The sequence below is a fragment of the Camelina sativa genome, chromosome 11 (genome assembly GCF_030686135.1).
Source record: "Camelina sativa cultivar CO46 ecotype springtype chromosome 11, ASM3068613v1".
NCBI lineage: Eukaryota > Viridiplantae > Streptophyta > Magnoliopsida > Brassicales > Brassicaceae > Camelina > Camelina sativa.
The window spans coordinates 34,493,469-34,506,903 of NC_141890.1; the positions used below are offsets into that span (position 1 = coordinate 34,493,469).

Here is a 13,435-nt window from a genome sequence, read left to right on the forward strand (position 1 = left end):
CTAAGTTGTACATATATTTTGTACAATGTGATTTGATTGGGAGCTATCCTACCCAATAACTCCTCTTATTTAACCTAGTTCACACAAAAAGCACGTAAATATGAAGATTTATATGAATATGATCGTAGTTATACCATTAGTTGGTCTAAGTTGTACAAACTGAATGGGAGCAAAGTCAAACATAGTTGTACAAATATGAAATCAGTTGTACCAAGTTTTACAAAAATCATTAAACTAATGTTCATCTTGGCTATCGACACCATCGCCTTCATCTTCGCTACCTCCCTCATCTTGGCTACAGACACAATCGCTTTCATCTTCGCTACCTCCCTCATCTTGGCTACTCATATTGACTTGTTCTTAGCTACTCATATCGCCTTGTTCTTGGCTACATCCCTCAGACTCTCAAACCAACGACCTAAGTTTCTTCCGGGTACCCGCTTATGCTTTCTGCGACGTTCTCCAGATGCACGTTTTCTTCTTTCTTGAGTTCTTCCTTTTCTTTTTTTGTAATTTGGAGGTAATGCATACAACTCTTGTTCGTCACTTGGAACAGTCCACTCAGACTTATGCGGCACTGGATAAATCATCCTGACATATCCCAAAAACCACAACTCTACTAAGTAATATTTGGTGCACAAATCATATAAATCACGTACCTCCGCTGTTCTACCATCTTGTTTCAATAAATTCATGGCAGCGGGTATTGCATGGACACAAGGGTACTTATCTAAGTCAAAATAGCGGCAACTGCAACCCTTATTTCTCAAGTCTACCACATAAGTCTTCCCATCGCGACCAATAACATTGTACTCTAGCTGGAAGGTGTTTAGCTCAGTCACTGGTAGCTTGCACGCAACCTCACATCTTTTATGTATTAAGTTCTCTACAAAAGGAACTAGTAGCAGCTTCTTTCCTATGTTTGTTAAACCATTCTGCAAATTTTTTAACAATTGCATCAATCATAGGTAGCAACACATACTTCCTTGCATCCTTAAAAACATCATTCATAGACTCCACGGCATTGCTGGTGTCAATGTTGTACTTTAATCTAGGAAAATAACACTTTGCCCATTTTTTCACTTCGACAAACTCATCAAGGTATGCGGCTGCCTTAGGGTACCTCATCCTGAAATTTTGATATTGTACTTCAAACTCAGCTACTGTATAAATAACAGCAATTTCTCTGAACTTTGCAGCAACTTCATCTCTCTGCCAGGTTGCAACTTTTTTTTTCACATTCTGCGACAAATGGTAGATACAATGGCCATGTTCACAGCTCGGGTACACCACACTCACTGCCTTGAGCAGGTTTACATTTCTATCTGAAATAAATACCAACTCTTCACTATCGGGTATGATGGTTTTCAAGGTGTTGAAAAACCACGTCCAACTATCCTCTTTTTCACCATCGATTACAGCAAAGGCTATCGGATAATGGTAATGAGCCGGATCTTGAGCTGTGGCAAAAACTAGAGCACCACCATATTTGGTCTTTAAGAAAGTAGCATCCACAATAATCACTTTTCTCATGGCTTGAAACCCTTCAATGCAAGCTCCCAAAGCAACAGATAGGTACTTGAACCTTTTTTGGTCATCTAATACCACACTAGTTTTTGTACCATGATTCACCTTCCTTAACATGTACAAATATGAATATACCATCTTGAAACTCTTTTCTAGACAACCATGAACATCACTAATAGCTAGTCTTTCCCTCTAAATGGAGTAGAGTATGTTACATCACCACCAACTTTTCCTTGGACAAGACAAATGAGTTCCTTAGGAGCTGGAGTAACAAATTTACCAAGATAATCTTCATGCAAAACGGATGCAACTAATCGTGGTGTGCCTTTCCTTTTCAAGCCTGTACTCGAAGTAGTCCGAGTGCATGAATGCATCTTTCTGTATACTCTAACTGAAAACCGAGTTGAATTCTTAATCTTTGTAACTCGTAAATACCATTTACACCCTTCTAATGATTGAAGACATCTTACCACATACCGTTTCTTGTCCGAGTTAACAATCACTACAACAAAACATCCAAGATGTGAAGCTTTATCAACTAAATCTTGCACTGCTTGCTTGCTTTCAAATTCTTGACATAATTCCAGTCCAATACCATCTTCCCACGGCTCTAAAAACTTTACACTACCAACTTCAGAAATACCATTATCAATGTCGTTTTCAAAATCATTGTCCTTGTTGTTACCAACACCCCTCTCCACATCTCGGATAACAACATTTTCTTGCACCACCAAAGTCCCTTGCGGTTCTAAAGGCTCTGCAAGTTGCAAAGGCTCTTGCGGTTCCAAAGGCTCTTACGGTTGCAAAGGTTCTTGCAGCATCAATGGCTCTTCCGACTGCAACTGCTCTTGCGGCTGCAAAGGTTCTTGTGGCTTCAAAGGCTCTTGCGACTCCAAAGGTTCTTGTGACTCTAAAGGGCCTCGCGGTTCTGCCTGTTCCTTGCCTCTACCACTTGAAATCAGTTCACCATAATTCGCACCAACTGAACTTCTTTTCTCTAATCATGAAATTTGCTTCTCTAGTGTAACTGTTTCCAGATCTTTGATGACTTCTACATGCAACACACTTCTACGTTGTTGTTGATCCATCGAGGTTAGATAAACATATAAATCTTCATCATCACAAATATATGTTGGTGTTTTAGTAACCACGACCAATGGAATGTAACTTAATTTCAGCTCCTTCATAGATTCAGCAATCCCAATCTTTCGGCCAATCTTATCCACTAACATCGAATAGGTTATATCCTCTGCTGATGATGTCCTAAACGGTATACCATACATGCCATCTTCTCTTGGAATCCATTGATATTTTTCTCCGGTCTTTGTGTAATGTCCATCATGAAAATATATGTTGATAGAAAGGTTGCTCATTGTTTCTTCCTGAAAAATTAAAACACTAAATGAAATAACAGTTGTACATTTAAGAATCCCAGTTGTACCAATTATACCAATTCTTACAGTTATACTAGTTATACCATTTGTGTCCCCAATACCTAAAATCCACAACAAATCATTAATCAACCCTCAGTCCATTTAAATTAATGAATCGACCTACAAATACGACTACCAACTGAAATCCCAGTTTCCAATACAACACATTAAAACCGACTAAAACATAGATGGATGGGGTTGTAAGAGAAGCGGATGTAAGAAAACTAGTAAAGAAGGAGAAATCACCTGTTAATGTCGAATCGATGTTAGAGAAGAGCAAAGACGTCGTTCTTGGGTTTAAAGCTTCGCTTTCAATGGGGTGAATGGTCGAGATGCCCGATGAAGACGATGGATGAGGGGGATGGACTGTGATTTGGTTTAGTATCGGTTTTGGTAAGGAGTAAAGTTGGATTACTGTTACGTCATTAAGAGCATGAGAGCAGAGCAGACTAATGGAGAGTACTTAGAATTTTTGTTGGAGAGTAGAGAGCTTTCTAGATTTTAACCCCTCTTAACCCATCTTCGAATCACATCTGGAGAGTGAGCAAGAGCCACCATACACAACCTGAGAGCCGATTTTACATTTCAAAAAGCTTTGTTACGATTTCTTAATTTCGGTTTTGCATTTATTCTACTTTTGATTATGTATTACATTCGCTTCTTTTCAATATATATATCGATTACTTTCGTTTCCAATATTTTTGTTATGCAATTCTTATTCATTTCTTACTTTATGTCGATTGCCAGGAGATTTGAGTAGTGAACTAAGGTTTCTAAGGATAGGATAGGCTAGTAGGTGTTTCATAATCGATTAGGATGTTTTAGATTGATTGTTTTATGAAATTTCCCTTCTGGATTAATGATCTTAATGCTAGGTTCCAACCGAGAGGTTGGGCTTAGATTTTAGAAATTTCCACATTGAGAGGTGCTCGATGAAATGCATGAATTAACTAATGCAAGAGATTTACTCGCTTAGCCTAAGAGATTAGATGTGTAAGGAGTTCATTGACAATAATGAATTGGATTTTAATGTCTGGTTTCTTATTTTAATGTCTGGTTTCTTATGTTTCTTCAACGAGAGTTGGGTAAGAGAGTGATTAAGTCTGATTGTCTATTTCACGAGAGTGGATTAGCAAGGATTTGATATTCATTGCCTAGGGAATAACTTTCTTGAGGCTTGTAAAACATTCTAAGTTGCACTACAAGAAAACAGCCAAACAGCGACTGCACTATTAGTCGCCTAATAGTCGCTGAATGGGATATAACGACCAAATAACGACTAAAGACTGTAGTCATAAATCGTTCGTCGCTAAAATTAATAGTTGTAAACATAGTCGCTAAATAGCGACTACGTTACGACTAATCTGAACAGTCGTAAAAGTAGTCGTAACATAGTCGTAAATAATTACGATTAATTGGTGACTAATTTTACGACTATGAACATTAGTTGTAACGTAGTCACCAAATTTAGTGACTAATTGACGACTATTTAACAACTATAACTGTATTTATATAGTATTTATGTATTTATACATCATTTATACAAATTATATATTTTATTACAATAACAATGTTTATATTTTATTAATTATTTTAAATATATTTAAATTATGAATAATATTTGGTTGGAGTAAATTGATACTAAAATAAAATAAAATATTTATTATTATGAAACCGTGATTTTAAAAAAACTGTATTACAAAATAAAATTATAAACATAATTAAACTAAGAATTAATCATACTAAAAAAATAGATAAACATCTACATAATTAACGGTTGGAAGCACACACTCAAGTCTCGATTGCCTTGTATTCCACCTTTTTGTGCCGATTGAAATGACATTAACATACCACATCCTTCTCTGCAGCAGTCTTGAATCTCAGCTTGATTTGTGCTTTTGAAATCTCAGCTTCACTTTTCATGCTCACACACACGAGTCCATTTTCATGCTTAACCACAAAAGCCCATAGCTTCACGTGTTACCAACGATGCCACCATTATCAAATCTCAATCGTTTTTCTGTCATCATCATCTACAACAATTACCATCTGCAAACCCAAAAAAATAAGATACTCTCCTTCAAAGACAGCAAATACACACAAATATCACAAGCCTTGCCCTGTCGAATATCCTCAATAGCTTGAGAAATACACACAAATCCATCAGTAGGTCGATCAAGATTGAACTCTTCATCCTAACATTAAACCTCTTTCATATAATCCTAGACCACACCCAACTCGTTCTAGATAGTTTTGTTCCCTTGATAACATCACTGGAAAAAAATACAAGGAGACAACATAATCATCAATGGCTAAGCCTAATCCAATTTGATTGTAGATACACATAGAAACTGGGTTCAATTGAATCTAAAATCTCTAAGAAAGAACGATTCAACTTACCGCGAAGGGTAAGCAGCACCATATTCATGGAGAGACAACTAGCTTTATAGGAGAGTGAACCACCACTGCCGTAGAGAAAAATCATGAGAATTACTTATAGATCCGAAATTGAGAAGAATAAGAAGAAGATGGAAGCAAATCTACCTTGTATCGATGAAACGCTGGGGCTGAGATCTAAGATCTGAGATCCGCGAGAGAGTGCTATGGTACCAAATCTAACAACTTGAGAGGATGAAAAAAAACAACACAAATGAAAATGGAATTGATTGAAGTAACAGACGGATGAGACAAAAGAGAATCGCCACACAGAAAGAAAAAAAAGAAAGGAGACGAGAAGAAGAGAAAGTCTCATCGGCCAAGGAGAGGGAAAACAAGAGAGAGAAGGGGAGAAAAAGAAAGAAGATATTTTGTCTGTTGGATTAAATCAATCAAGGGTTGATAGGGTTAATCCTTGTGTTTACATATCATCCAATGAAAACGCTTCATTATTTAAAGAATAATTAATTGCATCCAAACTTTATAATTTCCAATATTTTGCAGTTTTTAAATTCATACTTCAGGAAACAAGATTTAAATTTTAGGATTTGGGAATTGGGGTTTTAGATTTAGAAGAATATTATATTTGATTTAAGTTTAAAAAATGATTAGTTTTATGTTTTGAAATGACTATATTAAATAAATTATAAGAAAATAGTTTTTGGAATTAGATTGAATTATATGTAAAGAAGAAATAGTTTTACACATTGCTTTTATACATATATAATGGTTTAGGGTTTAGAGTATAGGGTTTGGGGTATAAGTTTAAAATTTGGGTTAAGTTTTGATAAAAATATAAGATTCGGAAAACTATAATTTTTTATCAGTGTTAATTAGATCTTATTTTTTTATTGTATTATATTAATTAGACTTTCTTATAAGTATTAAAGCTTGGTTTTATGTATATATATATCATAATGGTTAAGTTTTGGTTTTATGGTTTATGAATTAATTTCTAAAATTAAGAATTGAAAGTTCAGGATTTAGAGTTTAAGATATAAGTTTTAGAGGTTAGTTAAGAGTTTGAGGTTAAACTTTGAAAATTTTGATTTTCTTAAATAGTGACTGATATGCGACTTTTTAGCAATTTTTACCATGAGTTGCATATTAGTCGCTAAACTGGTGACTTTTACCATGAATCAAATATTAGTCGCTAAATTGGCGACTATTTAGCGATTATTTGTTCTGATATGCGATATAGTCATTAAATAGTCACTAAATTACGACTAAAGTACTGACCACTATATGTAGTCGCAAAAAAACGACTAATATACGACCAAATATTTGTAGTCGTAAAATTGTAGGCTAATAGTCGTTACATAGTCACCAAAAATGGCGACTACATTTGTAGTCGCCATTTGTAGTCGTAAAAACCATGTTTTCTTTTAGTGTTGATTAAGGATACTTATGAACCAATTACCCCATCCTTAGAGTTTTCGTATCTTGATTGTTTACACTTTCTTATCAACCCGACCACAAACCCGATCATGTACTCGATTGCTTGCATCGTGTGGTACTTCGAGTTGTTCTTGATTTTGTTCTTATTTGCTTATCACCCGATTACTAACTCGATATGGTACACGATTGCTTGCATCATGTACCTTGGTCGTGTAGTTCTTTATTTCTGTTCATCTTATGTTGTTAGTTAAAACCCCCCATTATTGCTTCGCTTGACTTGCTTGGTTCTGATTGCATCTTATATGCTAGCATAACAACCATTTGTATTGATAACACTTTGTACTGCAACTGCATAAGAGAATTGTTGCCCTGGTGTAAAAAACCATATTATCATAAATAAAATTGATTTTCCTGTCAAAAACCTTTGGTGCGCAAAATTATTTTTTACAAAGAGATTTGATTTTAAAAATTTGTGAACAAACCAAACTTGTTTTCAAAGCTGGTATTTTACAAAGAAATTTGAATTTTCTGGTTTTAAACTTAGATAATATTTTCAGTGAGAACTGGTTTATTTTACAACTGATTTTAGAGTTCAAGAACGGTTTTAATTGACTGAATTAATATTCTATGATTTCCTGAGAATTTTTCTATGCCTAGCGTTTAATCTTTCTGAATTTACAAAACTCTTATTTATTTTCGCATTGCAATTTAATTAGAAATTAATATGTTTAGCGTAATCACAAAATCCTACAATTTATTATGTGATCTTGAGTTTCCGTGATTCAACCTCCAAGTACTACAACTACAAAGTTGTTAGTACCTCTAGGGTATTACAATTTGAGCTTATCAAATTTTGGCGCCATTGTCAGGGACTCTTTTGATCTATCATTAGATTTGAGTTTTAAATTTCGTCTATATTTTTCTTTTTATTTGTCACTAACGCGCTTTTTTTCTCTTCTGTGTATCAGGTGCATTCCTTCTCAGCATAACACAAGGAGCAAAAAGAATGATCAGAAACTGAATCTTACGAACCAAGAGTTAGGAAATTTAAAGCGTGATAGCCGAAAAGCAGAAAAGTCTTCGAAGATGGTCAATACGATCATTCTGAGAGTTGATGAGGCTGGAGTTTTGAGGGATCAACAGGCCCACTTGCACAATGAGGACGGCCAAAAGATTGATGCAGAAGGCAACGTGATCGCTGAGGAAACTTCGCTGTGGTTGATAACGCGGACGGTGTCGGTCAACACCAACAGAGTGTCGGTCGACACCCACTTTCTGTGGGTGAAAATGGAGCTGGAAACCATGTTAACAACCCGCAACCAGCTCGACGATAGGACCACAACCGGGAGTTGATCAGGACTATCGCAGACTTCAAAAGAGCTTACATGGTTTATGAAAGCCGGTCTGCAATTGTTCCTCCTCCACTCCCGAGGAACGGAGGAATGGTTATGAGCTGAAACCTGCGTACTTCACTTTAGTTGGGCAGAGACCATTCTCGAACCTGCCATATGAGAAGCCTCTGGACCACATTGAACACTCTGAGGATCTTGTCACTAGCATCAAAGCCAATGGAGTTACTGAACACTACATCTACTACAAGCTTTTCCCATACTCTCTTGCAGGAGAAGCATCTCAATGGCTGAAGCAGTTAAAGCCGGGATCTTTGACAACCTGGCAAGAAATCAAGGTGGCATTGCTCAATTGTTTCTATGATGATGCGATGTCTGCTGAGTTCAGAGTCAAACTCTCTGCATTTAAACAAAGACTAGATGAAGCTTTCAAGGCAGCTTGGGTCAGATTCAAGGCTTATCAGAGAGATTGTTCGCATCATGTCTTCTCACGGGTGCAATTGCTGAGTATTTTCTTCAGAGGACTTGACTGGGAGTATCAACTAGCTTTGGATGCTGCTAACCATGAGAACTTTAAGACAAGATTTCCCGCTGAGGCTGGGAATTTGATTGAAAATATTGCTTTCAGCAATAGCACTAAGCATGCAGATTCTGAGAGGAAGAGGTTACATGGGTACTATGATGCTAATCAGCTTGCTAAAGTGACTGCTAAGTTGGATACAGTGCACAATCTTCTTGTGGGGAAGAAGTCAGTCCAATTTGCTGCTGAAGTTGAGACATTTGAGCCAAAGCTAGATGATTAAGAAGTGGATGTTAATTTTGTGTATGGAGTTGGTCATCAAGGACAGAAATTTTGGAATCCGTAAGGCAACATGCCTTATCTTGGGAACAGCCAACACAACAACTACCAAGGGAACACTTCGGGCTACACTCCTATGCTAGATTATCAGAAACACAAACTAACAACAGCTAACTATGGGTTTCTGGACGAAATCTCTGCAGACGCAAAGGGTGTCGATCGACATTACTTTGGTGTCGATCGACACCACCATCACAAATGAGTAAAATCCGATTTTGGTTCACAATTTCAGTACTTATTCATTGTTGTTTATTTTTTCGTCGATAATCTTAGGCTTGATAACACTGGAGGCAATCTAAGTCTGGGGGAGACAGTTACTTACTATGTTTTTGGTTTTGGAAAGTCAGTTGTGTCAGTCAGAACCGTATTTTTGTTTTTATTGAGTCAAATTTTACTTTTGGGAATTATAGATCTTTAACTAATGGTTTATGTTGTTTCGCTAACACTTTAATGAATCTTGATTGAGTTTGACCTCGGCACTGAAGTTTGGAAAGAATATGAGCTGTATCAATAATCCTGAAAGGTTCTTACTTGATGGATATCTGGTTGAACTAACATTATCTCTACTTTTATCAGGATTTTAATTGGACTTAATCTCTTACCTTGGAGTTGGAATACATTTCACTAAATTTGTCTGGTTGAACTAACGTTACCCTTGCATACTTCAAATCTCATGGAAACCTGCATAGGAAAGAAAGAAAAAAAGAAAGAAAGAGCAAGGGGTTGATAAGAAAAAAAAAATGTACCCTAGAAAATTATGGAGAAATGAGAATCAACCCCTTGGAAGTGAGAAAAGGAAAATCAAAGGAGATGTATGAAGAATGTCTTGGCAAGAAGAAAGTCCATATGCCACTGATCGATATTCCCATGGTAAGAACTTATGTAATGAGATAACAATGGTGAGACCAGAGATTCCAAAGGATTATGGGATTTGAGTAAGAAATTTGTTGGAGGGCTAACCTGTGCAACGGACGATTTGATACTCCCAAGCATTCTCTCTTCAGGACATTAAAGACACTCCATAAAAATGACTTCCATAACCCAAATTTTGTGGTAATCATCTAAGAAAAATCCTGTGAGCTGATATGTCTATATTTTTTCTCCCCTTAGCATGTATTCGTCATGCATTTAGCTAGGATAACTCATTGTTTTGCATCATTTTCAATCTCTTCTATAAACTTTGCATATTTAGGTAGTTCTTGCATCATCTTTGCATACATTGTGAATTTTGGAGTATTTCAGGTGTTTAGGATATGTCCAGACTGTTGGAACCAAATGGAGGCTGAGACACGCGACTCGACCGACGCACTCCCAGGACTAACGACACGCAACTCGACCGCACACTCCCATGACTGACGACACGCGACTCGACCGACGCACTCCCAAGACTGACGACACGCGACTCGAACTACGCACTCCCAATACTGACGACACGCGACTCGATCGACGCTCCGGGAGAGAAGCAATGCAACTCGACTGACATGCGACTTGGACGTGCTCCCAGGAAGAAGCACCAGCATCCCACTCGACCGACCACGCCAGACATCCGACTTCTTCCACCTCTTTGATCGAGTCGAGGGAAGATTTTATTTTGGGATTTAGCTTTCGACGTTTTCATCAAAGTTGTAGGGAATTGAGTCATCTTTCTAATGACGTTTATTTCAAGCCAATCGGAGATGTGGTTCAATAGTTATCATCTTTTTAGTCGATGCATATACACCCAGCTAGAGCTGACACCACTCCACTCGACCCAGCTCGAGCCAACACCACTCCACTCGACCCAGATCGAGCCAACACCACTCCACTCGACCCAGCCCAAGTCGACGCCACTCCACTCGACCCGTTCCACGCGCACCGACTCGACCGCACACGTCAGGAAGAAAGACGCTCCGACTCAGCCAACCCGATTCCCGAACCGACGCTCTATCATGTCGTTTAATGTTTTAGGGCTTTCCATGTTTTACTATAAATACATTTTGTTAAGTCTTTACTTAGACATCTCGTTATTCCTTAAGGTTTACCAAGCCACCTAAAACGTTCTTTGATATTGTAATCCAGATATCTTTGAACTTATAGAGTTTTTGCATTTGATTTCTTTTACAAAGTTGTTCACCTCATTTTTATCTATCTCATGATGCTTGATTCAATGTTTTCCGAGTTTGTAACCTTGATGATGATTTCTGGATCTGAGTAGTGTTAGAGTTCTTGAGGATGGGATAGATTTGGTGGAGGATCTTATTATGTAGGGTGTTTAAATTTACATTCGTATGATTCCCTTCTGGACTAGAGTTAGAAATACTAGTTTCTCTCTGATCAATTGGAACTAGGACTTAGACACTTCCACACCCAAAAAGTTTTTGATGAAATGTCTGTCCAACTAGTTCCCGAGACCTACATTCCTAGCCTAAGAGATTAGTTGTCTAGGGTGTTTGTTGACATGAATGAACTGGTTCGTCATGCATGCTTGACCATGTTTCTCTAGTGAGAGCTAGGTTTGAAAGTGTTCGAGTTTGAGTAGCTTCTCCCAAGAGATTGGATTAGCTAAGTTATGATGTTCATTGTTTAGGGATAGTTTGCTTGTGGCATGTTAAACACTCTGTAGACTAGGAGACTCCGCCGTCATCAATTACTCCCATCCTTAGGACTTCTATCTTTTTGATTGATATTGCATTCCGGAGAACGTTTTTGATCTTGCTATCTAGTTCATGCTTAGAATCGTTTTTAATTTTACTTATTCATGTTTGTTTCTTGTCATGCATGTTTGTTTCTAGTTCTGTAATTCATTTCCGTTTTGCTTTTTGATCATTCTAGGATTGTTAGACAAACACTCTTTTTGAATTGGCTTGACTTGTGATTGCTTGATTGCATCTTGAGTGATAGCATCATCCCATTTGGATTGACACCTTAAGTACTACAACTACATAAGGTTAATTGAACCTGCTAGGGTAAACACACAAAAATCCTAGTATCAATTTGGCATTGTTGCCATTTGGGATTCGTTTGTTTTGCAAGATTAAGTTATGTTACACTTATCATTCTGAATACTGACTTGTTTTGGTTGTATGCTTGTTTGTTTTGCATCTCAGGAACCTTTTGATTGCAACCTTGCATGCACACCAGATCAAGAGGACATCAGAATCTTCTTCTTGCTATTGACGACATCAATCGGCTGCATAGACCACGACCAGCTCGTCTTCTCGTCGATCATCACACACTCGTCACTATGGAAGCTCCTAACGGACCAAATCCGAGACCGCGACACATTGGTGCTGGAGATGCACCGAACACTCATACTCAGCGTGATGGAATCGTTCCTCCTACCGTGCAGAACAATAACTTCAAAATCAAAAGTGGAGTCATCTCCATGATCCAAGGAAACAAGTTTCATGGGTTGCCTATGGAGGATCCACTCAACCACTTGGATGAGTTCGACCGTCTGTGCAGTCTCACCAAGATCAATGGAGTGAATGAGGATGGTTACAAGTTGCGTCTCTTCCCATTCTCCCTGAGAGATAAAGCTCATCAATAGGAGAAAAACATTCCCAAAGGATCCATCACCAATTGGGACGACTGCAAGAAAGCATTCTTGGCAAAGTTCTTCTCCAACGCCAGAACAGCACGTCTGAGGAATGACATCTCTAGTTTTACTCAGAAGAGCTTAGAATCATTCTGTGAAGCCTGGGAGCATTTCAAGGGTTACCAGAGCCAATGCCCACACCATAGATTCAGCAACGAGTCACTGATGAGCACTCTATACCGTGGTGTACTTCCAAATATCCGCGTGCTGCTTGACACTGCTTCCAACGGTTACTTCCTGAACAAAGACGTAGATGAAGGATGGCAACTAGTTGAAAATCTCGCCCAGTCTGATGGCAACTATAGCGAGGTTTATGACCGCACAGTCAGGGGAGAGTCTGGTTCGGAGGAGAAGTACAATAAGGATCTCAAGACTGTCAACGAAAAGCTTGATCGCCACTTGCTATGTCAGTAGACGACCATCCACTTCGTATCTGAGGAAGACAATTTCCAAGTTCAAGATGGGGAGGGTGATCAATCTGAAGAGATCAGCTACGTCCAGAATCAAGGTGGATACAACAAAGGTTACAATCCCTATAAGATGAACCCCAATTTGTCTTAAAGGAGCGCCAACGCTGCAAATCCCCAGGATCAAGTGTACCCTCCTTAGCAGCAGCAGCAAGGTCAACAAAAACCTTTTGTGGCTTACCATTAAGGATTCGTGCCTAAACAACAGTTCCAGCAAGGTTACCAAGCTCCTTCAGGACCACCGCTAGGATTTTCACCTCAACAAGTTCAGCCTACTCACGCTCCTGATCAAGAAATGAAGTACATGATGCAACTAATTCTTCAAGGTCAACCTAGTGGTTCTCTGGAAACTGCCAAGAAGCTTGCTGAACTCAGTCAGCGAATGGAGT

The 13,435-nt window shown here is 38.1% G+C and overlaps 2 non-coding genes across 2 annotated transcripts; both read right to left on the reverse strand.

The window, feature by feature from the left end:
- Positions 1 to 8,523: 8,523 nt before the first annotated feature.
- LOC147934799 (small nucleolar RNA R71) lies at positions 8,524 to 8,630 on the reverse strand. The gene has a single exon (XR_015573451.1). It is a non-coding gene; the product is annotated as a small nucleolar RNA R71 (small nucleolar RNA).
- A 3,991-nt stretch (positions 8,631 to 12,621) lies between these two features.
- Positions 12,622 to 12,728, reverse strand: LOC147934800 (small nucleolar RNA R71). Its single transcript, XR_015573331.1, has one exon. It is a non-coding gene; the product is annotated as a small nucleolar RNA R71 (small nucleolar RNA).
- Positions 12,729 to 13,435: the final 707 nt, after the last annotated feature.